This window comes from Lissotriton vulgaris, chromosome 3_2, assembly GCF_964263255.1.
Source record: "Lissotriton vulgaris chromosome 3_2, aLisVul1.2, whole genome shotgun sequence".
Lineage (NCBI taxonomy): Eukaryota > Metazoa > Chordata > Amphibia > Caudata > Salamandridae > Lissotriton > Lissotriton vulgaris.
This window is the reverse complement of record NC_141690.1, coordinates 262,904,230-262,930,960: the sequence shown is the minus strand read 5'-3', so window position 1 is coordinate 262,930,960 and position 26,731 is coordinate 262,904,230. Positions and strand designations below refer to the sequence as shown.

The following is a 26,731-nucleotide window of genomic DNA, read 5'->3' as shown; positions in this document are numbered from 1 at the left end:
AGACTCCACACCACTGTTGGCGCTGCACACACGACCGAATGTGCTTATCCATCATAGGTGATGTGGCTTCTGACATTGGCTTCCAGCTGTCAATTACATCTTGTATTTCCGGGACATTTGATGTCCATGTCATTTTGGAATAAAACTTCTTAACCATCTTTTCAGTCGGTAGCCTTCGTGGAAAATGGTCTGTGATTTAAACAAACAAAATAAAATGAATAATGCTCTTTACAATGGATATTTGAAAATACATTTCAGCAAATCTGAATATTCACTTACTCATGGTTTTCTCCTTTCTCATAAGTTGCTGCTTAACAAGCCAATTAAGATACAGCCGATGTTCGTGAATCCCAGACATTTCAGTTCGTTGTTTTTTTTGGGTGGCTCCCCATTAAGAGTTACTGGAAACATATTTTCAATGTGTATAAGCATATCATCCCCATTGTCTGCATTAACTTTGGAATTAAACTTCTCGCTCTTATGCGCCCTTTAAATATACAGAAAAAAAAGTATTGAAATTATGGCAATAGCAGATCACAATAGTGCTGTGTGATATAAAGAGAATGATTTCAATAGAGATCATGTGCAGGTTCAGTTAATTTAGATTTGCAACATGCAAGAAGCCCTTTAAATTTTAGTAACTGAATTCTGAAACAGCATCTTACAGAATATATATGTAAATTAAAGAACAGAAAAAAGTAAAACCTAATCTACAAAGTGTTCATACATTTATGACATAGAGAATTATATCTAATAAACAAAAGAAAACATATTACATGGCATACCTTTGATGTTGCTCTTTAGGGAGGGCTGCAAAATGCACATTTGACTTTTGTTTTAAGTCTCTGTAAATGAACACAAACAGTATTAATGGCTAGTTATTGTTTGAAATAAAGGTCTAAATATAACAATTATTTGCCATTGAAGTCTAATGATTATAGTATTGCAACTGTGTTTTCTATAAGTCAAAGAGAGAACAAAAGAAATGATTGTTTTCTCACCGTGGTGTTTCCTGTGTAAGCTTGTTCAGCAGTGTTGCTGCAGCACAGATATTTTCCACCCTCATCATTCTGTAGTGCTTTTCTGCAGTCGGTGTAGAATGCGCCATATAATCAGCCACAAGGTTTTTTTCCTCGTCAGAGCAGCCTTTTTTTTGTTGCTGTCTCGAAAACACGTCTCACTTGCTGGCTTGTGATTGAAGGGACACCGTATCTGTAAGAATTACTTACATGTGACAACTGTTCGACTTTCTATACATATTTATTTCAAGGATTTATTTGGCTCGTGAGCTGATACCATTTTCAACAGAGGTAATACTAAAGCCATCTATTTGGATGCCAAATTAACCACAATCCCTATTCAACTTATAGACAAACATCAGCCATTCGGAGCATGTGATCTCAAAAGTTGTAGTGTAGTTCCTAGTTTCCCACTAGGCCCTGCGCATTGGAATAACATAAACAGTAGTATCGACGTGGAACTGCGGATATTCCAGGCCTCCACTGACTATCCTAAACTTAATTGGGTTGTGTTACCAACTAGCTCAGAGGTCACTGGAAACTTTCTTCTCTGCATAGGAAGTGATCAGCTTCCTTGGCACAGACAAGAAGGGATTCAGCTTTCCAACAACCGTGCAACATGACAACTTTGCTCCTCAGATCAAGAGTCAATCTCTAGGGTCGTGTGAAACAATAGACATGTATTTCACTCAGTCAGTCTAGTGCAGTTTACTTTCACGAGATGTAGAGAATAGAGAGACGGGCGTTTATCAATAACGGGTTAACATTTATTGAACAGTCTTTCTTCTCGTACAAGAGAAATGTATTGCCACAATTGCAATAATTGTTATTATAAAAAGTACGTACAGTAAGATAAGTATTGCGAAATAGAACTGTAAAAGCATTGATTTGGTTTCTTAGCCATACAATGGTTTAAAAGTAATAAAACATATATACAGTCATATATACATTAGGCTAACATACTCAACTGGTGCTTCTAACTAAGCCTACCCCAGTGTGCCTGACCTAAGCCTAACACGTGAAAGGGGAGCAAGTAAGTAGCTTTAAGTTAAGTTGGTTTTGCCAAGGTTTGTTTCAAGAATTCTCGTCTAAGGGTTTAGTCAACACCATACCTCTGAATAGAATGATGGAGGATTGGTATCTCCTTCAGGGGTCTCTCTCGATATCCCAGTCACCCGCGAGGGTAGACCGGAAACGCCGGAGCTGGATTTCTCTGCACGAGAAAGGCAGCAGCTTCTCTTCAGCGCGTCGAGGAAGGAGGGGGGACAGCGTCCGCGGGCAGCTGGAATCTGCTGGATGTCTTCGCAGAGGGACGGCTGTTCAGCTCCTTAAGCGTACTGCACCATAGTTCGCGCTTTAGCGGCGATAATGGTATCAGCAGCTTCACCACCACAGGATAGCAGGCTGCAGCGACAGAGTGCTAGATTTACCAACACGGGGTCTTGCAGGCAGCCAGCATCAGCAACAGTAGCTTGCAGCTCACATTGCTTAAGGCAACGTTGGTAATATTTATACCTGACAGGTGCCGGGTTTGACGCAAGTTTGCTAGACATAAGACGTCAATTAAAGATGTCACTAGGAAGTGATAGTTATCAGTTGCTCATTAGAGTTCCATTACTAATCAAAACATAGCAAGCGGGGATTTCCAGTTTTGCTGAGTTTTTATCTTGTTGAAGAACTCTGAGTGTTATCTAGGAATATCAGATAGTGACTACTGCTCTGTCATTGCACTAATTGGTCGCAAAGGAAGTGGCAGAGAGAACTATGCTGGAATGTGGCTCTGTTCGTGTGAGGCCAGAGATGACTTTTCAGAAAATCGCACTTGAACGGTTATGCCAATATAGGGAATAAATGGGTTTATAGCCGAATAGGGGCATAAGGTCACAGTATCGATCAGGAACCTAGATAAACACGCAACAAAGTATGCAGCCATCACTGCAATAATACCTTTCATGAAATCGGTGGAGATCATTAGACAGATTATAGATTGCTCCTCCAGTGGAAGATATGAAAAATGTATCTGTTGAAGCAGTCTTCCTCTTCCTTAACATATCAGGCCTGATCGTTGTGAGATATTGCTCAAACCACTGTAAGTAAAGAGAGAAACTAATAGGAATTCACATTAAAAATGCATCTGTGACTGAAGTATTCACAATCTGTTATATTTTAAAGGTCAATATGAATTGAACTGTCTATACACTCCTGTTCTTCTTCACGGCTTAAACAAAATGATGCAATCTCCTGAGCTGCTGTCTTGTGTTCTTTGACTGCAACAATTGCATAATAGTTGCCGTCCTCATCATGGTATGATCTTCGTTCTTCCCATTCTTTAACCTGCAAAATTGTGAGATATTTATAATAATTACATAGTGTTTATAATTCTTTAAAAGTCCTTCTTTTAAGAGATACAACAATTAACCATTGAGCATGGTTATGCAGAGGAAGAAGGAAGGCTCCGATGATTAGCTGATTGAAACATTTGCGTGTCCGATGGATGTTCTTAATAAAATTTGTAGTTGGTGCTTCAGGATTGTAGAAAAATACGAATGTTGCTACATTGTCCAGCTTTAATTAAAGAAAAAACAGAAACAGTTACTATATCATTTGCTGTTATTATATAATTTCTTCCCATTCTTTAACATGTAAAATTGTGAGATATTTATAATAATTACATAGTGTTTATAATTCTTTAAAAGTCCTTCTTTTAAGAGATACAAAAATTAACCATTGGGCATGGTCATGCAGAGGAAGAAGGAAGGCTCTGATGCCACGTTGATGGATCCTAGTAATTGTTTTTATTTCGTTACCATACCTGAAAATTCTTGACGACACCAGGTCTTTGTACATGTTTTAGGAGCAATAGTGCCTCTAAATAGTATAAAACCAAGAGTGTATCCTGCACAGAGAATTTCTGCTTGTTGGCGAGTTTTTCGATGACTTCAAGGAATTCCTCCTTTGCTTTCTCCAAGATACGTAAGCAGTTTCCAGGGGTCATTTTTTCTGCTGTGAACTCCGTGTACCTAAGACATATGTGGAAAGTCATGATAAGTGTCGGAGAGAAAATTTGAATCTACAGTTATAGGAAATGTTACTGTTTATTTTCATCTGATAACTATTGTACTTAACAAATCATAAACTTTTACCTTTTTTGCGTTACTTCTTTAGAAATGTCTCTACTAATTTTTTTCTGCATGTCCTTCATTACGCAGAGAAAATGCTGAGCGGCTGTATATAGGTCAAGTTCACTCTCTCTTAAATCTGTAGCAACAGAAAGGTAATGGACAAAACGCTTTAGATTTTTCATGTAGTTGACAATTGTCTGCTGGGCCAGGCCTGATGTTTTTAGCTGATTGAAAAACTCACGTGTCCGAGGGATGTTTTTAATGAAATCCGTAGTTGGTTCTTCAGGTTTGTAGAAATATAGGAATCTTGCTACATTTTCCAGCTTTAATTAAAAAAATACTGATAACAGTTATTATATAATTTGCTGAAAATCATGATTAATAGTATTCGCAGTATAAACAGCTATAGTAGTAAGAGCCTTTTTATATTACCTCTTGTTTGAAGTTGCAGACGGAGAGATCCTCTTTCAAATAGTTCCGGAAACCAACTAAAAGTTGGCAATCCAAGGAATGCTTCCGGTAAAGTCCCATGTCACTAAGCTTCTTGCGTATGGATGTCTGCCATGATTTTCCTTTTGGGCTGTTGAATTGAATGGTGAAACGTTTTAGAAAACAAACAGTTTAAGATTGAATAGTTAACCAAGATGCAGGTGATGCAAACAGATGGTGGTTATTTAAACTTACGGTTGATATAATTCAGATTCTTTCTCAGTTCCTTCTTCCTCGTCTATCTGAAGGTCAGCATCCATTTTTTCTTCTGATGTCACAGGAAGTCTAAAAAGAAAGGGTTATATTTGAGCCTTAAAAATGGAGTGGACAAATATACAAGGTAATAAAAAACATAGGTTTCCTTACAAGGTTGCAAGAATATGCATGGATAGAATGGAGACCCCCCCCCAAAAAAAAAAAAATCATCTGTTAGTGAAATAGAGGATATATAGCAATTGATAGTGTATAAAGAGCTAACAATTATAGCAAACTAACAATAATTACCGAAAGATTGTTTACTTACACAACAACTGGATCAACAGGCTTTCCAAACACGAAACAACATTTGTTTCCAACATTTTTATAACCGGTATCAGGGCCTCTTCATTGATAAGAAGCTTGAGATTTTCATAATTGTAGATCCTTCCCTTCGCAAGATGGTCAATCATGGATGATCTAGCTTCTTTGACTGTTTTTCTAATCTCTTCAGGAGTGCTTTGCTTCATGCAAACTCTAGACAAGTGATGTGGCAACTGAAAACTGTTTTTAAAACACTTCCCGCAAACAAGAGGAATGCGATTGCTTATCACTGGCTACACCAACCCATACATTTTCAATTGACTGTGCCCCTCCCCACCAGAAGTTGGGCCCTTGTGATGAAGCTGAGTCGCCAAGTTAGTGAAACTGGTTTTGAAGCCTGCCATAAAACTCAGCATGGAGTCCATCAGCTTACACATTTTGTCCATAGACTCGTTGCTTGCTGGTATTGTGCCAATGGTGCATGCTGGCACTGCCCAGTTTCTGCCTCGCACGGCCCGGTTTCTGCCTCGTACGGCCCGGTTTCTGCCTCGCACGACCCGGTGTCTGCCTCGCACGGCCCGGTGTCTGCCTCGCACGGCCCAGTGTCTGCCTTGCACGGCCCGGTGTCTGCCACGCACGGCCCGGTGTCTGCCACGCACGGCCCGGTGTCTGCCACGCACGGCCCGGTCTCTGCCACGCACGGCCCGGTCTCTGCCACGCACGGCCCGGTCTCTGCCACGCACGGCCCGGTCTCTGCCACGCACGGCCCGGTCTCTGCCACGCACGGCCCGGTCTCTGCCACGCACGGCCCGGTCTCTGCCACGCACGGCCCGGTCTCTGCCACGCACGGCCCTGTCTCTGCCACGCACGGCCCTGTCTCTGCCACGCACGGCCCTGTCTCTGCCATGCACGGCCCGGTCTCTGCCTCGCACGGCCCGGTCTCTGCCTCGCACGGCCCGGTCTCTGCCTCGCACGGCCCGGTCTCTGCCTCGCACGGCCCGGTCTCTGCCTCGCACGGCCCGGTCTCTGCCTCGCACGGCCCGGTCTCTGCCTCGCACGGCCCGGTCTCTGCCTCGCACGGCCCGGTCTCTGCCACGCACGGCCCGGTCTCTGCCTCGCACGGCCCAGCCTCTGCCTCGCACGGCCCAGTCTTTGCCTCGCACGGCCCAGTCTCTGCCTCGCACGGCCCAGTCTCTGCCTCGCACTGCCCAGTCTCTGCCTCGCACGGCCCAGTCTCTGCCTCGCACGGCCCAGTCTCTGCCTCGCACGGCCCAGTCTCTGCCTCGCACGGCCCAGTCTCTGCCTCGCACGGCCCAGTCTCTGCCTCGCACGGCCCAGTCTCTGCCTCGCACGGCCCAGTCTCTGCCTCGCACGGCCCAGTCTCTGCCTCGCACGGCCCAGTCTCTGCCTCGCACGGCCCAGTCTCTGCCTCGCACGGCCCAGTCTCTGCCTCGCACGGCCCAGTCTCTGCCTCGCACGGCCCAGTCTCTGCCTCGCACGGCCCAGTCTCTGCCTCGCACGGCCCAGTCTCTGCTTAGCACGGCCCAGTCTCTGCCTCGCTCGGCCCAGTCTCTGCCTCGCACGGCCCAGTCTCCGCCTCGCACGGCCCAGTCTCTGCCTCGCACGGCCCAGTCGCACTGTGATGCTGGGGCTCTAATTTTTGGTTTTGGTGCGGGGCCTAGCAAAATAATTCCTTGTTCTTAGGCCGGTGGGCCTTTTTCTGGCTTGTTAGCCCAGTATTTGCATGAACTGGCTAGGGTGCTCCGGGCCTGTCCAATTTGACCCCAGAGTCTTCTGGCCCTTGTCCGCGCAGTGTGCCCCTTGTCCGCGCAGTGTGCCCCTTGTCCGCGCAGTGTGCCCCTTGTCCACGCAGTGTGCCCTTTGCCCGCGCAGTGTGCCCTTTGCCCGTGCAGTGTGCCCCTTGCCCATCGCCATCTCCATGAAACTTGCCCAGTCTTAATCCTGAGATTTGCTGGGAGTCAACGCTAGTTGTCATCTGTGAAAACAGGGGAAGGTGAGCCCTGGCTTTCCGTGCCATTGTCTTCGTGCGGTAGACTCCATCTTGGAAGAATCTGCAGGTAATGTGTTTGGAATTGGTCCCAGCACCCTCCCTGACCGCTGATCTGGGCAGGTTCCAATTGGATTCTGTTCCCCACCACTTGTTCATTAGGCCCCCATCCCTGCCATACTTACTTTTCCGCTGTGTGTCACGACAACCAATTGACATGGTGTACATTCTGGGAAGTCTGGGGTGTGAAAGATGAGCACAGGTTATCATCCTGTGAATGCTCTCTTTGCTAGCTATTCCGGGCACCTTTGCCTGAGTCCACCCCAAAGCTCTCCCACACCTGAGTGTCCCGACTTATCCTTTATGTTCTCATCCCCCTTAACGCTGCTCGGGTGAGGACCAGTGCATCAAAAACGGAGAAACTACATTACCTTGATTGGAACAGAAAAAGGGAGGAGGGGTGGAGGGGATATGAACAAACACAAACGTATTTACACTTCTGGCCCGTGCCTGATGGTATGCCTGTCCCCATCTAGGTCTACCCTGCTGCTGCCCTGCTCTTAGTACCAATTGGAAGTTCAGGAAGTAGAACATTCCCCTGCTAATCTTGAGACATTATAACACAGTCGCTTGTGTTTCACATCCCTGATGTGGGCTCGGAGGTCCCTATGTCAATTGTACTGGTCCCAAGCTCAATTAGCTCCAATGCCTCCATCCTCGTGGCATTCAAGGAGCTGTATAGAATAATTCACATGATTAGGACCTGACAGCAATTTGAATTGCAAAAACCACAAGGCCCCTGCTTTCCTCATTCTGAGAAGCCTTTCCATTTTCTTTCCTTCCACTGTAACACCTGTATGCCACCGAAAGTGTGCCCCCTACCTACTTAATGGCTTACACCTGCAACCTGAGAGCTCAGTATCCTTCTCATCCTCCTGCAGGCAGTCACGTATGGCTGCAAAACCAATTTCAAACCTGTGCATAAACACCCAGCCCACAATGCTCAGTTCTTCCAATAGGTTGCAGCTGATCAACCGGGACCCATGAGCGCAAAGACCAAGTAGGCCCCCACCCTGCCAGGCTGGTAAGTCGACCAATGACCCAAACCTGGCTGCCCCTGGAGGGCGGGGTCCACCGTGTGATCCTCCATAGCAATCACTCCAGGTCAGAGTACTCCAGGGTGCTGGACCACCCCTCCCTGTAGAGGGTGCAAAGGTGCACCCACTCCAACCGCGGGCAGAAAAGAACAGAGGTCGGGTCAACACCCCAGCATGTGCCTGTATGCCCCCGGCTGTCCTTGCTAAGCCCAACTTCGCAGGGTGGAAGCCAAAATACCCAGGGTCTAAGTGGCCCTCAGGCTTCTGCCCCTGCATGCACCGAGGTGATCCTGAGGCCCCTATTCACAGCAGGCCCATCCTGTATACCCCTGGAGGCCTATAGCTGCTATGGTAGAGCTCTACCCCAGGCACGTGCCTCCCTGCCTGAGGTTGTCCCCGCTGACCGAGGCTCGGGGGCTGCAGGGCTCGGGGGCTGCAGGGCTCGGGGGCTGCAGGGCTCGGGGGCTGCAGGGCTCGGGGGCTGCAGGGCTGCAGGGCCCCGGGGATGCAGGGCTCAGGGGCTACAGGGCTCGGGGTCTGGAGGACCCGGGGAGGCGTCACATGCGCCACCGGGCTTGGGAGCCCCGGTTGGGTACAGGGGCCCGTCCGGGCCCCGGGTCAGTTGTCACGGCCCGGGGCCCATCAACCCGGCCTGCCACAGTGCCAAAGGCCCAGGACAGGGGTTCCGTTGTGCCCAGGGAGCCTGCCCTTCTTGTGAAGGTGTCGGCAGGCCCCAGGTGGGGTTCCCATTGAAGCCAACATGTCTGGGGTCCAGCTGAAGGCCCAGTCCTCCGGTCCCCCATTCCCCGGCGCCAGCTCATCTTTTTCGGCCCCGGTGCCCCGTTCATGGCTTCCCCTCTGGGAGTCAGACTGCACCGTTGGGAGAAAAAAACATTGCCAGGCGCTCTGCATTATTCCTAGCTGACGTATTCAGGTGACCGGCCTGCTTTGAACACTCTAATTTTTTCAAAGTAAATGCTTCGGACCCCCAGGACACTCAGTCAAGAGCATCAAGGGGGCGCCGAGAGGCAGGGGTTGGGACAGGCAGTAGCTCGCCTCTCGGCGGACCGCCAGCTCGATCCCAAGATCCAACTACGAGCTTTTTAACTGCAGCAACTTTAATATACGCTATTGGAGCTGGAATTACCGCGGCTGCTTGCACCAGACTTGCCCTCCAATGGATCCTCGTTAAAGGATTTAAAGTGTACTCATTCCAATTACAGGGCCTCGAAAGAGTCCTGTATTGTTATTTTTCGTCACTACCTCCCCGAGTCGGAAGTGGGTAATTTGCGCGCCTGCCGCCTTCCTTGGATGTGGTAGCCGTTTCTCAGGCTCCCTCTCTGGAAACAAACCAGGCTCCACTATTGGTGGTGCCCTTCCGTCAATTGCTTTAAGTTTCAGCTTTGCAACCATACTCCCCCCCCCCCCGTTCCCAGGATGCTTGTTTCCGGTCCAGGGAAGACATGGCTTAGCAGTTCGGGCTGGTCTGTTCCCATGAAGCACATCATCAGACTGATTTGCATATGGCCATGTCTGAAATGGGGTGGTGGAGTGAGCTAAAGAATGGTAATGGATTAAACCAAGATCAGTTGACTGGGGGTGAGTTTTTGATTTGCTCAAATGCTCCGTCCATCATCCCCTATGTATTCATGAGTATGGACACTCCATCTAAGATATACCTAGTGGACACCATTAGGCTCCATGGTGTCTACACTAACAAAGAACAAACTAGGCAACACATACTACAACTGCATGACCTACACACTGTCGGTGCCTTGTATCCTCAGGTTTGGGACGATACTCAAAATGGCCCAACTCTCGTACAGTACAGAGACCGGGATACTGTTCTGTACAGGGCGAAGGACCAGCAAGAAACAATGTAAAAGGACAATGCTGTCTCGTTCTGCCCGGGCTTCACCTTGACTGTACAGGCTACCAGAAGAGAGTTTGTGCCAGTGAAAATAATGCTCCAGAAACAGGACATTAAGTATTTCATGCTCTAACCTGCAGAACTTTGCATTTTCCATTCTGGCAAAACAACATACTTTACCAACCCTAAACTAGCAGCCACATTTGCCCAGAACATACGACCAGTCAAGCACCCCTCACGTGTGGAGCGACATGCAGAAGAAGGTGAACACCTCAGTAAAAATGACAAAATACTTGGCTGAACTGAGCTGATATAATGATTACTGTTTCTCAAGACTGTTTAACTCATCCTTTTGTTATGATGTTCTCACCCTCTCAGGATTTTCCCTAATTGATTTGTCCTGTCTGTGAGAAGTTAGCCTGGCATATGTAGTGGGCACTTTGCACCAGTCTAAAAAACCCTTATGGTTGTAAAGACAACCTTATAGACCAGCTATCCTAGTGGTAGCATGGATGAAAGCAGTCTTAGGCTAAACCTCAAAATGCATGTAAAGCTTGCAGTTTTACAATATGTAACCCCTTGATTATCAAAGGAAAGGACACCACAAAAGGCATATATCAAACATAGATGTATTTATTACTAACACAACCCCTCTGATCTCTTTATGAGACCAGAGTTCGAGATACAGCACAAGTTAGTCAATTAGCATAGTATAAGTTGCACAAATCTATGGAGACCTGTAAAAAGATGCTGCAGGTGACCTGGAATATTTTGTGAGAATTAGTTTAAGCTATCCAGGGGGGCACATGTCCTTTGTGGGCTCTGGTTGAGAAGGAGTAGTCATACTTGATTTTGGATTTGATCATAATCGTTTCCAATGCCACAAACAAAATAGAATAGCTATATGTGTCACCTGTGGGAACTGTCTCTAGCACTGGCTTCACATTGCCTTTTTTTTGTAAGTTGGTAGCAATCTACCAGGCGTTTCAATTTCAGAGTGGCATGTACATGGACTTATGGTGGCATCCAAGCAGTATGTATCCTCATTATGTTTAAAAATAATAAGTGATTCATTTCCTTCTTATGAAGTTCTTCCATTTTCTTTAGTCCTTCAGCCACAGTAATTAGTCTGCCATGAAAGTCACACACAACCTCTCCTTTTTGAAAAATGCGGTCTACGATGACCGTCATTGTCCCTTCTTAAATAAATTACAGAGACTCCACACCACTGTTGGCGCTGCACACGCGACCGAATGTGCTTATCCATCATAGGTGATGTGGCTTCTGACATTGGCTTCCAGCTGTCAATTACATCTTGTATTTCCGGGACATTTGTTGTCCATGTCATTTTGGAATAAAACTTCTTAACCATCTTTTCAGTCGGTAGCCTTTGTGGAAAATGGTCTGTGATTTAAACAAACAAAATAAAATGAATAATGCTTTCTACAATGGATATTTGTAAATACATTTCAGCAAATCTGAATATTCACGTACTCATGGTTTTCTCCTTTCTCATAAGTTGCTGCTTAACACGCCAATTAAGATACACCCGACGTTCGAGAATCCCAGACATTTCCGTTCATTGTTTTTTTTTGGGTGGCTCCCCATTAAGAGTTACTGGAAACATATTTTCAATGTGTATAAGCATATCATCCCCATCGTCTGCATTAACTTTGGAATTAAATTTCTCGCTCTTATGCGCCCTTTAAATATACAGAAAAAAAAGTATTGAAATTATGGCAATAGCAGATCACAATAGTGCTGTGTGATATAAAGAGAATGATTTCAATAGAGATCATGTGCAGGTTCAGTTAATTTAGATTTGCAACATGCAAGAAGCCCTTTAAATTTTAGTAACTGAATTCTGAAACAGCATCTTACAGAATATATATGTAAATTAAAGAACAGAAAAAAGTAAAACCTAATCTACAAAGTGTTCATACATTTATGACATAGAGAATTATATTTAATAAACAAAAGAAAACATATTACATGGCATACCTTTGATGTTGCTCTTTAGGGAGGGCTGCAAAATGCACATTTGACTTTTGTTTCAAGTCTCTGTAAATGAACACAAACAGTATTAATGGCTAGTTATTGTTTGAAATAAAGGTCTAAATATAACAATTATTTGCCATTGAAGTCTAATGATTACAGTATTGCAACTGTGTTTTCTATAAGTCAAAGAGAGAACAAAAGCAATGATTGTTTTCTCACCGTGGTGTTTCCTGTGTAAGCTTGTTCAGCAATTTTGCTGCAGCACAGATATTTTCCACCCTCATCATTCTGTAGTGCTTTTCTGCAGTCGGTGTAGAATGCGCCATATAATCAGCCACAAGGTATTTTTCCGCGTCAGAGCAGCCTTTTTTTGTTGCTGTCTCGAAAACACGTCTCACTTGCTGGCTTGTGATTGAAGGGACACCGTATCTGTAAGAATTATTTACATGTGACAACTGTTCGACTTTCTATGCATATTTATTTCAAGGATTTATTTGGCTCGTGAGCTGATACCATTTTCAACAGAGGTAATACTAAAGCCATCTATTTGGATGCCAAATTAACCACAATCCCTATTCAACTTATAGACAAACATCAGCCATTCGGAGCATGTGAACTCAAAACTATGCAGCCATCACTGCAATAATACCTTTCATGAAATCGGTGGAGATCATTAGACAGATTATAGATTGCTCCTCCAGTGGAAGATATGAAAAATGTATCTGTTGAAGCAGTCTTCCTCTTCCTTAACATATCTGGCCTGATCGTTGTGAGATATTGCTCAAACCACTGTAAGTAAAGAGAGAAACTAATATGAATTCACATTAAAAATGCATCTGTGACTGAAGTATTCACAATCTGTTATATTTTAAAGGTCAATATGAATTGAACTGTCTATACACACCTGTTCTTCTTCACGGATTAAACAAAATGATGCAATCTGCTGAGCTGCTGTCTTGTGTTCTTTGACTGCAACAATTGCATAATAGTTGCCGTCCTCATCATGGTATGATCTTCGTTCTTCCCATTCTTTAACCTGCAAAATTGTGAGATATTTATAATAATTACATAGTGTTTATAATTCTTTAAAAGTCCTTCTTTTAAGAAATACAACAAATAACCATTGAGCATGGTTGTGCAGAGGAAGAAGGAAGGCTCCGATGATTAGCTGATTAAAACATTTGCGTGTCCGATGGATGTTCGTAATAAAATCTGTAGTTGGTGCTTCAGGATTGTAGAAAAATACAAATGTTGCAACATTGTCCAGCTTTAATTAAAGAAAAAACAGAAACAGTTACTATATCATTTGCTGTTATTATATAATTTCTTCCCATTCTTTAACATGTAAAATTGTGAGATATTTATAATAATTACATAGTGTTTATAATTCTTTAAAAGTCCTTCTTTTAAGAGATACAAAAATTAACCATTGAGCATGGTCATGCAGAGGAAGAAGGAAGGCTCTGATGCTACGTTGATGGATCCTAGTAATTGTTTTTATTTCGTTACCATACCTGAAAATTCTTGACGACACCAGGTCTTTGTACATGTTTTAGGAGCAATAGTGCCTCTAAATAGTATAAAACCAAGAGTGTATCCTGCACAGAGAATTTCTGCTTGTTGGCGAGTTTTTCGATGACTTCAAGGAATTCCTCCTTTGCTTTCTCCAAGATACGTAAGCAGTTTCCAGGGGTTATTTTTTCTGCTGTGAACTACGTGTACCTAAGACATATGTGGAAAGTCATGATAAGTGTCGGAGAGAAAATTTTAATCTACAGTTATAGGAAATGTTACTGTTTATTTTGATCTGATAACTATTGTACTTAACAAATCATAAACTTTTACCTTTTTTGCGTTACTTCTTTAGAAATGCCTCTACTAATTTTTTTCTGCATGTCCTTCATTACGCAGAGAAAGTGCTGAGCGGCTGTATATAGGTCAAGTTCACTCTCTCTTAAATCTGTAGCAACAGAAAGGTAATGGACAAAACGCTTTAGATTTTTCATGTAGTTGACAATTGTCTGCTGGGCCAGGCCTGATGTTTTTAGCTGATTGAAAAACTCACGTGTCCGAGGGATGTTTTTAATGAAATCCGTAGTTGGTTCTTCAGGTTTGTAGAAATATAGGAATCTTGCTACATTTTCCAGCTTTAATTAAAAAAATACAGATAACAGTTATTATATAATTTGCTGAAAATCATGATTAATAGTATTCGCAGTATAAACAGCTATAGTAGTAAGAGCCTTTTTATATTACCTCTTGTTTGAAGTTGCAGACGGAGAGATCCTCTTTCAAATAGTTCCGGAAACCAACTAAAAGTTGGCAATCCAAGGAATGCTTCCGGTAAAGTCCCATGTCACTAAGCTTCTTGCGTATGGATGTCTGCCATGATTTTCCTTTTGGGCTGTTGAATTGAATGGTGAAACGTTTTAGAAAACAAACAGTTTAAGATTGAATAGTTAACCAAGATGCAGGTGATGCAAACAGATGTGGTTATTTAAACTTACGGTTGATATAATTCAGATTCTTTCTCAGTTCCTTCTTCCTCGTCTATCCGAAGGTCAGCATCCATTTTTTCTTCTGATGTCACAGGAAGTCTAAAAAGAAAGGGTTATATTTGAGCCTTAAAAATGGAGTGGACCAATATACAAGGTAATAAAAAACATAGGTTTCCTTACAAGGTTGCAACAATATGCATGGATAGAATGGAGACCCCCCCAAAAAAAATTAAAATCATCTGTTAGTGAAATAGAGGATATATAACAATTGATAGTGTATAAAGAGCTAACAATTATAGCAAACTAACAATAATTACCGAAAGATTGTTTACTTACAGAACAACTGGATCAACAGGCTTTCCAACAACGAAACAACATTTGTTTCCAACATTTTTATAACAGGTATCAGGGCCTCTTCATTGATAAGAAGCTTGAGATTTTCATAATTGTAGATCCTTCCCTTCGCAAGATGGTCAATCATGGATGATCTACTTCTTTGACTGTTTTTCTAATCTCTTCAGGAGTGCTTTGCTTCATGCAAACTCTAGACAAGTGAAGTGGCAACTGAAAACTGTTTTTAAAACACTTCCCGCAAACAAGAGGAATGCGATTGCTTATCACTGGCTACACCAACCCATACATTTTCAATTGACTGTGCCCCTCCCCACCAGAAGTTGGGCCCTTGTGATGAAGCTGAGTCGCCAAGTTAGTGAAACTGGTTTTGAAGCCTGCCATAAAACTCAGCATGGAGTCCATCAGCTTACACATTTTGTCCATAGACTCGTCGCTTGCTGGTATTGTGCCAATGGTGCATGCTGGCACTGCCCAGTTTCTGCCTCGCACGGCCCGGTTTCTGCCTCGCACGGCCCGGTTTCTGCCTCGCACGGCCCGGTGTCTGCCTCGCACGGCCGGGTGTCTGCCTCGCACGGCCCGGTGTCTGCCTCGCACGGCCCGGTGTCTGCCTCGCACGGCCCGGTGTCTGCCTCGCACGGCCCGGTGTCTGCCTCGCACGGCCCGGTGTCTGCCTCGCACGGCCCGGTCTCTGCCACGCACGGCCCGGTCTCTGCCACGCACGGCCCGGTGTCTGCGTCGCATGGCCCCGTCTCTGCCACGCACGGCCCTGTCTCTGCCACGCACGGCCCTGTCTCTGCCACGCACGGCCCTGTCTCTGCCACGCACAGCCCTGTCTCTGCCACGCGCAGCCCAGTCTCTGCCACGCGCGGCCCAGTCTCTGCCTCACGCGGCCCAGTCTCTGCCTCGCGCGGCCCAGTCTCTGCCTCGCGCGGCCCAGTCTCTGCCTCGCGCGGCCCAGTCTCTGCCTCGCACGGCCCAGTCTCTGCCTCGCACGGCCCAGTCTCTGCCTCGCACGGCCCGGTCTCTGCCTCGCACGGCCCGGTCTCTGCCTCGCACGGCCCGGTCTCTGCCTCGCACGGCCCGGTCTCTGCCTCGCACGGCCCGGTCTCTGCCTCGCACGGCCCGGTCTCTGCCTCGCACGGCCCGGTCTCTGCCTCGCACGGCCCGGTCTCTGCCTCGCACGGCCCGGTCTCTGCCTCGCACGGCCCGGTCTCTGCCTCGCACGGCCCGGTCTCTGCCTCGCACGGCCCGGTCTCTGCCTCGCACGGCCCAGTCGCACTGTGATGCCGGGGCTCTAATTTTTGGTTTTGGTGTGGGGCCTAGCAAAATAATTCCTTGTTCTTAGGCCGGTGGGCCTTTTTCTGGCTTGTTAACCCAGTATTTGCATGAACTGGCTAGGGTGCTCCGGGTCTGTCCAATTCGACCCCAGAGTCTTCTGGCCCTTGTCCGCGCAGTGTGCCCCTTGTCCGCGCAGTGTGCCCCTTGTCCGCGCAGTGTGCCCCTTGTCCGCGCAGTGTGCCCCTTGTCCGCGCAGTGTGCCCCTTGTCGGCACAGTGTGCCCTTTGCCCGCGCAGTGTGCCCCTTGCCCATCGCCATCTCCATGAAACTTGCCCAGTCTTCATCCTGAGATGTGCTTGGAGTCACCGCTAGTTGTCATCTGTGAAAACAGGGGAAGGTGAGCCCTGGCTTTCCGTGCCCTTGTCTTCGTGCGTTAGACTCCATCTTGAAGAATCTGCAGGTAATGTGTTTGGAATTGGTCCCAGCACCCTCCCTGACCGCTGATCTGGGCAGGTTCCAATTGGATTCTGTTCCCCACCACTTGTTCATTAGGCCCCCATCCCTGCCATACTTACTTTTCCGCTGTGTGTCACGACAACCAATTGACATGGTGTACATTCTGGGAAGTCTGGGGTGTGAAAGATGAGCACAGGTTATCATCCTGTGAATGCTCTCTTTGCTAGCTATTCCGGGCACCTTTGCCTGAGTCCACCCCAAAGCTCTCCCACACCTGAGTGTCCCGACTTATCCTTTATGTTCTCATCCCCCTTAACGCTGCTCGAGTGAGGACCAGTGAATCAAAACCGGAGAAACCACATTACCTTGATTGGAACAGAAAAAGGGAGGAAGGGTGGAGGGATATGAACAAACACAAACGTATTTACACTTCTGGCCCGTGCCTGATGGTATGCCTGTCCCCATCTAGGTCTACCCTGCTGCTGCCCTGCTCTTAGTACCAATTGGAAGTTCAGGAAGTAGAACATTCCCCTGCTAATCTTGAGACGTTATAACACAGTCTCTTGTGTTTCACATCCCTGATGCGGGCTCGGAGGTCCCTATGTCAATTGTACTGGTCCCAAGCTCAATTAGCTCCAATGCCTCCATCCTCGTGGCATTCAAGGAGCTGTATAGAATAATTCACATGATTAGGACCTGACAGCAATTTGAATTGCAAAAACCACAAGGCCCCTGTTTTCCTCATTCTGAGAAGCCTTTCCATTTTCTTTCCTTCCACCGTAACACATGTATGCCACCGAAGGTGTGCCCCCTACCTACTTAATGGCTTACACCTGCAACGTGAGAGCTCAGTATCCTTCTCATCCTCCTGCAGGCAGTCACGTATGGCTGCAAAACCAATTTCAAACCTGTGCATAAACACCCAGCCCACAATGCTCAGTTCTTCCAATAGGTTGCAGCTGATCAACCGGGACCCATGAGCGCAAAGACCAAGTTGGCCCCCACCCTGCCAGGCTGGTAAGTCGACCAATGACCCAAACCTGGCTGCCCCTGGAGGGCGGGGTCCACCGTGTGATCCTCCATAGCAATCACTCCAGGTCAGAGTACTCCAGGGTGCTGGGCCACCCCTCCCTGTAGAGGGTGCAAAGGTGCACCCACTCCAACCGCGGGCAGAAAAGAACAGAGGTCGGGTCAACATCCCAGCATGTGCCTGTATGCCCCCGGCTGTCCCTGCTAAGCCCAACTTCGCAGGGTGGAAGCCAAAATACCCAGGGTCTAAGTGGCCCTCAGGCTTCTGCCCCTGCATGCACCGAGGTGATCCTGAGGCCCCTATTCACAGCAGGCCCATCCTGTATACCCCTGGAGGCCTATAGCTGCTATGGTAGAGCTCCACCCCAGGCACGTGCCTCCCTGCCTGAGGCTGTCCCCGCTGACCGGGGCTCCGGGGCTGCAGGGCTCGGGGGCTGCAGGGCTCGGGGGCTGCAGGGCTCGGGGGCTGCAGGGCTCGGGGGCTGCAGGGCCCCGGGGATGCAGGGCTCAGGGGCTACAGGGCTCGGGGTCTGGAGGACCCGGGGAGGTGTCACATGCCCCACCGGGCTTGGGAGCCCCGTTTGGGTCCAGTGGCCCGTCCGGGCCCCGGGTCAGGTGTCACGGCCCGGGGCCCATCAACCCGGCCTGCCACAGTGCCAAAGGCCCAGGACAGGGGTTCCGTTGTGCCCAGGGAGCCAGCCCTTCTTGTGAAGGTGTCGGCAGGCCCCAGGTGGGGTCCCCATTGAAGCCAACATGGCTGGGGCCCAGCTGAAGGCCCAGTCCTCCGGTCCCCCATTCCCCGGCGCCAGCTCATCTTTTTCGGCCCCGGTGCCCCGTTCATGGCTTCCCCTCTGGGAGTCAGACTGCACCGTTGGGAGAAAAAAACATTGCCAGGCGCTCTGCATTATTACTAGCTGACGTATTCAGGTGACCGGCCTGCTTTGAACACTCTAATTTTTTCAAAGTAAATGCTTCGGACCCCCAGGACACTCAATCAAGAGCATCAAGGGGGCGCCGAGAGGCAGGGGCTGGGACAGGCAGTAGCTCGCCTCGCGGCGGACCGCCAGCTCGATCCCAAGATCCAACTACGAGCTTTTTAACTGCAGCAACTTTAATATACGCTATTGGAGCTGGAATTACCGCGGCTGCTTGCACCAGACTTGCCCTCCAATGGATCCTCGTTAAACGATTTAAAGTGTACTCATTCCAATTACAGGGCCTCGAAAGAGTCCCGTATTGTTATTTTTCGTCACTACCTCCCCGAGTCGGGAGTGGGTAATTTGCGCGCCTGCCGCCTTCCTTGGATGTGGTAGCCGTTTCTCAGGCTCCCTCTCTGGAATCGAACCAGGCTCCACTATTGGTGGTGCCCTTCCGTCAATTCCTTTAAGTTTCAGCTTTGTAACCATACTCCCCCCCCCCCCCGTTCCCAGGATGCTTGTTTCCGGTCCAGGGAAGACATGGCTTAGCAGTTCGGGCTGGTCTGTTCCCATGAAGCACATCATCAGACTGATTTGCATATGGCCATGTCTGAAATGGGGGGGTGGAGTGAGCTAAAGAATGGTAATGGATTAAACCAAGATCAGTTGACTGGGGGTGAGTTTTTGATTTGCTCAAACGCTCCGTCCATCATCCCCTATGTAATCATGAGTATGGACACTCCATCTAAGATATACCTAGTGGACACCATTAGGCTCCATGGTGTCTACACTAACAAAGAACAAACTAGGCAACACATACTACAACTGCATGACCTACACACTGTCGGTGCCTTGTATCCTCAGGTTTGGGACGATACTCAAAATGGTCCATCTCTCGTACAGTACAGAGACCGGGATACTGTTCTGTGCAGGGCGAAGGACCAGCAAGAAACAATGTAAAAGGACAATGCTGTCTCATTCTGCCCGGGCTTCACCTTGACTGTACAGGCTACCAGAAGAGAGTTTGTGCCAGTGAAAATAATGCTCCAGAAACAGGACATTAAGTATTTCATGCTCTAACCTGCAGAACTTTGCATTTTCCATTCTGGCAAAACAACATACTTTACCAACCCTAAACTAGCAGCCACATTTGCCCAGAACATACGACCAGTCAAGCACCCCTCACGTGTGGAGCGACATGCAGAAGAAGGTGAACACCTCAGTAAATATGACAAAATACTTGGCTGAACTGAGCTGATATAATGATTACTGTTTCTCAAGACTGTTTAACTCATCCTTTTGTTATGATGTTCTCACCCTCTCAGGATTTTCCCTAATTGATTTGTCCTGTCTGTGAGAAGTTAGCCTGGCATATGTAGTGGGCACTTTGCACCAGTCTAAAAAACCCTTATGGTTGTAAAGACAACCTTATAGACCAGCTATCCTAGTGGTAGCATGGATGAAAGCAGTCTTAGGCTAAACTTCAGAATGCATGTAAAGCTTGCAGTTTTACAATATGTAACCCCTTGATTATCAAATGAAAGGACACCACAAAAGGCATATATCAAACATAGATGTATTTATTACTAACACAACCCCTCTGATCTCTTTATGAGACCAGAGTTCGAGATACAGCACAAGTTAGTCAATTAGCATAGTATAAGTTGCACAAATCTATGGAGACCTGTAAAAAGATGCTGCAGGTGACCTGGAATATTTTGTGAGAATTAGTTTTAGCTATCCAGGGGGGCACATGTCCTTTGTGGGCTCTGGTTGAGAAGGTGTAGTCATACTTGATTTCGGATTTGATCACAATCGTTTCCAATGCCACAAACAAAATAGAATAGCTATATGTGTCACCTGTGGGAACTGTCTCTAGCACTGGCTTCACATTGCCTTTTTTTTTTAAGTTGGTAGCAATCTACCAGGCGTTTCAATTTCAGAGTGGCATGTACATGGACTTATGGTGGCATCCAAGCAGTATGTATCCTCATTATGTTTAAAAAATAATAAGTGATTCATTTCCTTCTTATGAAGTTCTTCCATTTTCTTTAGTCCTTCAGCCACAGTAATTAGTCTGCCATGAAAGTCACACACAACCTCTCCTTTTTGAAAAATGCGGTCTATGATGACCGTCATTGTCCCTTCTTGATTAATTACAGAGACTCCACACCACTGTTGGCGCTGCACACACGACCGAATGTGCTTATCCATCATAGGTGATGTGGCTTCTGACATTGGCTTCCAGCTGTCAATTACATCTTGTATTTCCGGGACATTTGTTGTCCATGTCATTTTGGAATAAAACTTCTTAACCATCTTTTCAGTCGGTAGCCTTCGTGGAAAATGGTCTGTGATTTAAACAAACAAAATAAAATGAATAATGCTTTCTACAATGGATATTTGTAAATACATTTCAGCAAATCTGAATATTCACGTACTCATGGTTTTCTCCTTTCTCATAAGTTGCTGCTTAACACGCCAATTAAGATACACCCGACGTTCGTGAATCCCAGACATTTCAGTTTGTTGTTTTTTTTTGGGTGGCTCCCCATTAAGAGTTACTGGAAACATATTTTCAATGTGTATAAGCATATCATCCCCATCGTCTGCATTAACTTTGGAATTAAACTTCTCGCTCTTATGCGCCCTTTAAATATACAGGAAAAAAGTATTGAAATTATGGCAATAGCAGATCACAATAGTGCTGTGTGATATAAAGAGAATGATTTCAATAGAGATCATGTGCAGGTTCAGTTAATTTAGATTTGCAACATGCAAGAAGCCCTTTAAATTTTAGTAACTGAATTCTGAAACAGCATCTTACAGAATATATATGTAAATTAAAGAATAGAAAAAAGTAAAACCTAATCTGCAAAGTGTTCATACATTTATGACATAGAGAATTATATTTAATAAACAAAAGAAAACATATTACATGGCATACCTTTGATGTTGCTCTTTAGGGAGGGCTGCAAAATGCACATTTGACTTTTGTTTCAAGTCTCTGTAAATGAACACAAACAGTATTAATGGCTAGTTATTGTTTGAAATAACGGTCTAAATATAACAATTATTGGCCATTGAAGTCTAATGATTATAGTATTGCAACTGTGTTTTCTATAAGTCAAAGAGAGAACAAAAGCAATGATTGTTTTCTCACCGTGGTGTTTCCTGTGTAAGCTTGTTAAGCAGTTTTGCTGCAGCACAGATATTTTCCACCCTCATCATTCTGTAGTGCTTTTCTGCAGTCGGTGTAGAATGCGCCATATAATCAGCCACAAGGTTTTTTTCCGCGTCAGAGCAGCCTTTTTTTTGTTGCTGTCTCGAAAACACGTCTCACTTGCTGGCTTGTGATTGAAGGGACACCGTATCTGTAAGAATGACTTACATGTGACAACTGTTCGACTTTCTATGCATATTTATTTTAAGGATTTATTTGGCTCGTGAGCTGATACCATTTTCAACAGAGGTAATACTAAAGCCATCTATTTGGATGCCAAATTAACCACAATCCCTATTCAACTTATAGACAAACATCAGCCATTCGGAGCATGTGAACTCAAAAGTATGCAGCCATCACTGCAATAATACCTTTCATGAAATCGGTGGAGATCATTAGACAGATTATAGATTGCTCCTCCAGTGGAAGATATGAAAAATGTATCTGTTGAAGCAGTCTTCCTCTTCCTTAACATATCTGGCCTGATCGTTGTGAGATATTGCTCAAACCACTGTAAGTAAAGAGAGAAACTGATATGAATTCACATTAAAAATGCATCTGTGACTGAAGAATTCACAATCTGTTATATTTTAAAGGTCAATATGAATTGAACTGTCTATACACACCTGTTCTTCTTCTCGGCTTAAACAAAATGATGCAATCTGCTGAGCTGCTGTCTTGTGTTCTTTGACTGCAACAATTGCATAATAGTTGCCGTCCTCATCATGGTATGATCTTCGTTCTTCCCATTCTTTAACCTGCAAAATTGTGAGATATTTATAATAATTACATAGTGTTTATAATTCTTTAAAAGTCCTTCTTTTAAGAGATACAACAAATAACCATTGAGCATGGTTATGCAGAGGAAGAAGGAAGGCTCCGATGATTAGCTGATTGAAACATTTGCGTGTCCGATGGATGTTCTTAATAAAATTTGTAGTTGGTGCTTCAGGATTGTAGAAAAATACGAATGTTGCTACATTGTCCAGCTTTAATTAAAGAAAAAACAGAAACAGTTACTATATCATTTGCTGTTATTATATAATTTCTTCCCATTCTTTAACATGTAAAATTGTGAGATATTTATAATAATTACATAGTGTTTATAATTCTTTAAAAGTCCTTCTTTTAAGAGATACAAAAATTAACCATTGAGCATGGTTATGCAGAGGAAGAAGGAAGGCTCCGATGATTAGCTGATTGAAACATTTGCGTGTCCGATGGATGTTCTTAATAAAATTTGTAGTTGGTGCTTCAGGATTGTAGAAAAATACGAATGTTGCTACATTGTCCAGCTTTAATTAAAGAAAAAACAGAAACAGTTACTATATCATTTGCTGTTATTATATAATTTCTTCCCATTCTTTAACATGTACAATTGTGAGATATTTATAATAATTACATAGTGTTTATAATTCTTTAAAAGTCCTTCTTTTAAGAGATACAAAAATTAACCATTGAGCATGGTCATGCAGAGGAAGAAGGAAGGCTCTGATGCTACGTTGATGGATCCTAGTAATTGTTTTTATTTCGTTACCATACCTGAAAATTCTTGACGACACCAGGTCTTTGTACATGTTTTAGGAGCAATAGTGCCTCTAAATAGTATAAAACCAAGAGTGTATCCTGCACAGAGAATTTCTGCTTGTTGGCGAGTTTTTCGATGACTTCAAGGAATTCCTCCTTTGCTTTCTTCAAGATACGTAAGCAGTTTCCAGGGGTTATTTTTTCTGCTGTGAACTCCGTGTACCTAAGACATATGTGGAAAGTCATGATAAGTCAGAGAGAAAATTTGAATCTACAGTTATAGGAAATGTTACTGTTTATTTTCATCTGATAACTATTGTACTTAACAAATCATAAACGTTTACCTTTTTTGTGTTACTTCTTTAGAAATGCCTCTACTAATTTTTTTCTGCATGTCCTTAATTACGCAGAGAAAATGCTGAGCGGCTGTATATAGGTCAAGTTTGTTCTCTCTTAAATCTGTAGCAACAGAAAGGTAATGGACAAAACGCTTTAGATTTTTCATGTAGTTGACAATTGTCTGCTGGGCCAGGCCTGATGTTTTTAGCTGATTGAAAAACTCACGTGTCCGAGGGATGTTTTTAATGAAATCCGTAGTTGGTTCTTCAGGTTTGTAGAAATATAGGAATTTTGCTACATTTTCCAGCTTTAATTAAAAAAATACAGATAACAGTTATTATATAATTTGCTGAAAATCATGATTAATATAATTCGCAGTATAAACAGCTATAGTAGTAAGAGCCTTTTTATATTACCTCTTGTTTGAAGTTGCAGACGGAGAGATCCTCATTCAAATAGTTCCGGAAACCAACTAAAAGTTGGCAATCCAAGGAATGCTTCCGGTAAAGTCCCATGTCACTAAGCTTCTTGCGTATGGATGTCTGCCATGATTTTCCTTTTGGGCTGTTGAATTGAATGGTGAAACGTTTTAGAAAACAAACAGTTTAAGATTGAATAGTTAACCAAGATGCAGGTGATGCAAACAGATGGTGGTTATTTAAACTTACGGTTGATATAATTCAGATTCTATCTCAGTTCCTTCTTCGTCGTCTATCCGAAGGTCAGCATCCATTTTTTCTTCTGATGTCACAGGAAGTCTAAAAGGAAAGGGTTATATTTGAGCCTTAAAAATGGAGTGGACAAATATACAAGGTAATAAAAAATATAGGTTTCCTTACAAGGTTGCAACAATATGCATGGATAGAATGGAGACCCCCCCCAAAAAAAATTAAAATCATCTGTTAGTGAAATAGAGGATATATAACAATTGATAGTGTATAAAGAGCTAACAATTATAGCAAACTAACAATAATTACAGAAAGATTGTTTACTTACACAACAACTGGATCAACAGGCTTTCCAACAACGAAACAACATTTGTTTCCAACATTTTTATAACAGGTATCAGGGCCTCTTCATTGATAAGAAGCTTGAGATTTTCATAATTGTAGATCCTTCCCTTCGCAAGATGGTCAATCATGGATGATCTAGCTTCTTTGACTGTTTTTCTAATCTCTTCAGGAGTGCTTTGCTTCATGCAAACTCTAGACAAGGGAAGTGGCAACTAAAAACTGTTTTTAAAACACTTCCCGCAAACAAGAGGAATGCGATTGACTTTGCTAGGAAGAAAAAAAAAGTTGCACATTTAGAATAGCACATTTTTTTAAACAGAATGACATTAAATATACTGCTAATAAAAGTCAAAGACTATGTATAAACACATAGAAATAATGAAAGAGATATAAAAAGAATAAGGAAAACCATATATCTGTAAAACATTTTATTGTTGACAGGCAGGTTGAACTTTGGAAATGATCTGGCTCTCTGATGGCTATGTCATTGTAAGCATCAAGTGTGAACTTATCCTAATCCTTCAGCTCAGGGTTTCAGGACCTAACATGACAGGCATTTTGCACCAGGCTGAAGGAAAGGTAGGCTCATTTAGGTCAAGGACCCACCTGTAAACACACATGACTCAGGGACACCACCACACCACTCAGGGACACCTCCACACTGCTCAGGGACACCACCACACCACTCAAGGACACCACCACATTCATCAAGGAACCCAACCACATCCCTCAGGGACACCACCACATCCCTCAGGGACACCACCACATCCCTCAGGGACACCACGACATCCCTCAGGGACACCACCACATCCCTCAGGGACACCACCACATCCCTCAGGGACACTACCACATCACTCAGGGACACCACCAAATCCCTCAGGGACACCACCACATCCCTCAGGGACACCACCACAACACTCAGGGACACAAGCATATCCCTCAGGGACACCACCACATCACTAGAGGACACCACCACATCACTCAGGGACACCACCACATCACTCAGGGACACCACCACATCCCTCAGAGACACCACCACATCCCTCAGAGACACCACCACATCCCTCAGGGACACCACCACATCACTCAGGGACACCACCACATCACTCAGGGACAACACCACACCACTCAAGGACACCACCACATCCATCAAGGAACCCAACCACATCCCTCAGGGACACCACCACATCCCTCAGGGACACCACCACATCCCTCAGGGACACCACCACATCCCTCAGGGACACCACCACATCACTCTGGAACACAAACACATCACTCGGGGACACCACCACATCACTCGGGGACACCACCACATCACTCAGGGACACCACCACATCATTCAGGGACACCACCACATCATTCAGGGACACCACCACATCCCTCAGGGACACCACCACAATGCTCAGGGACACCACCACAATACTCAGGGACACCACCACATCACTCAGGGACACCACCACATCACTCAGGGACACCACCACATCACTCAGGGACACCACCACATCCCTCAGGGACACCACCACATCACTCAGGGACACCACCACAACACTCAGGGACACCACCACAACACTCAGGGACACCACCACAACACTCAGGGACACCACCACAACACTCAGGGACACAAGCATATCCCTCAGGGACACCACCACATCACTAGAGGACACCACCACATCACTCAGGGACACCACCACATCACTCAGGGACACCACCACATCCCTCAGAGACACCACCACATCCCTCAGAGACACCACCACATCACTCAGGGACACCACCACATCCCTCAGGGACACCACCACATCCCTCAGGGACACCACCACATCCCTCAGGGACACCACCACAACACTCAGGGACACCACCACAACACTCAGGGACACCACCACAACACTCAGGGACACAAGCACATCCCTCAGGGACACCACCACATCACTAGAGGACACCACCACATCACTCAGGGACACCACCACATCCCTCAGGG

At 45.2% G+C, this 26,731-nt stretch overlaps 2 pseudogenes; both read right to left on the bottom strand.

Annotated features, from left to right (window-relative positions):
• Nucleotides 1-297: 297 nt before the first annotated feature.
• Nucleotides 298-13,456, bottom strand: LOC147725646 (uncharacterized; annotated as a pseudogene).
• LOC147725645 (uncharacterized) lies at nt 13,433-21,924 on the bottom strand (annotated as a pseudogene).
• Nucleotides 21,925-26,731: the final 4,807 nt, after the last annotated feature.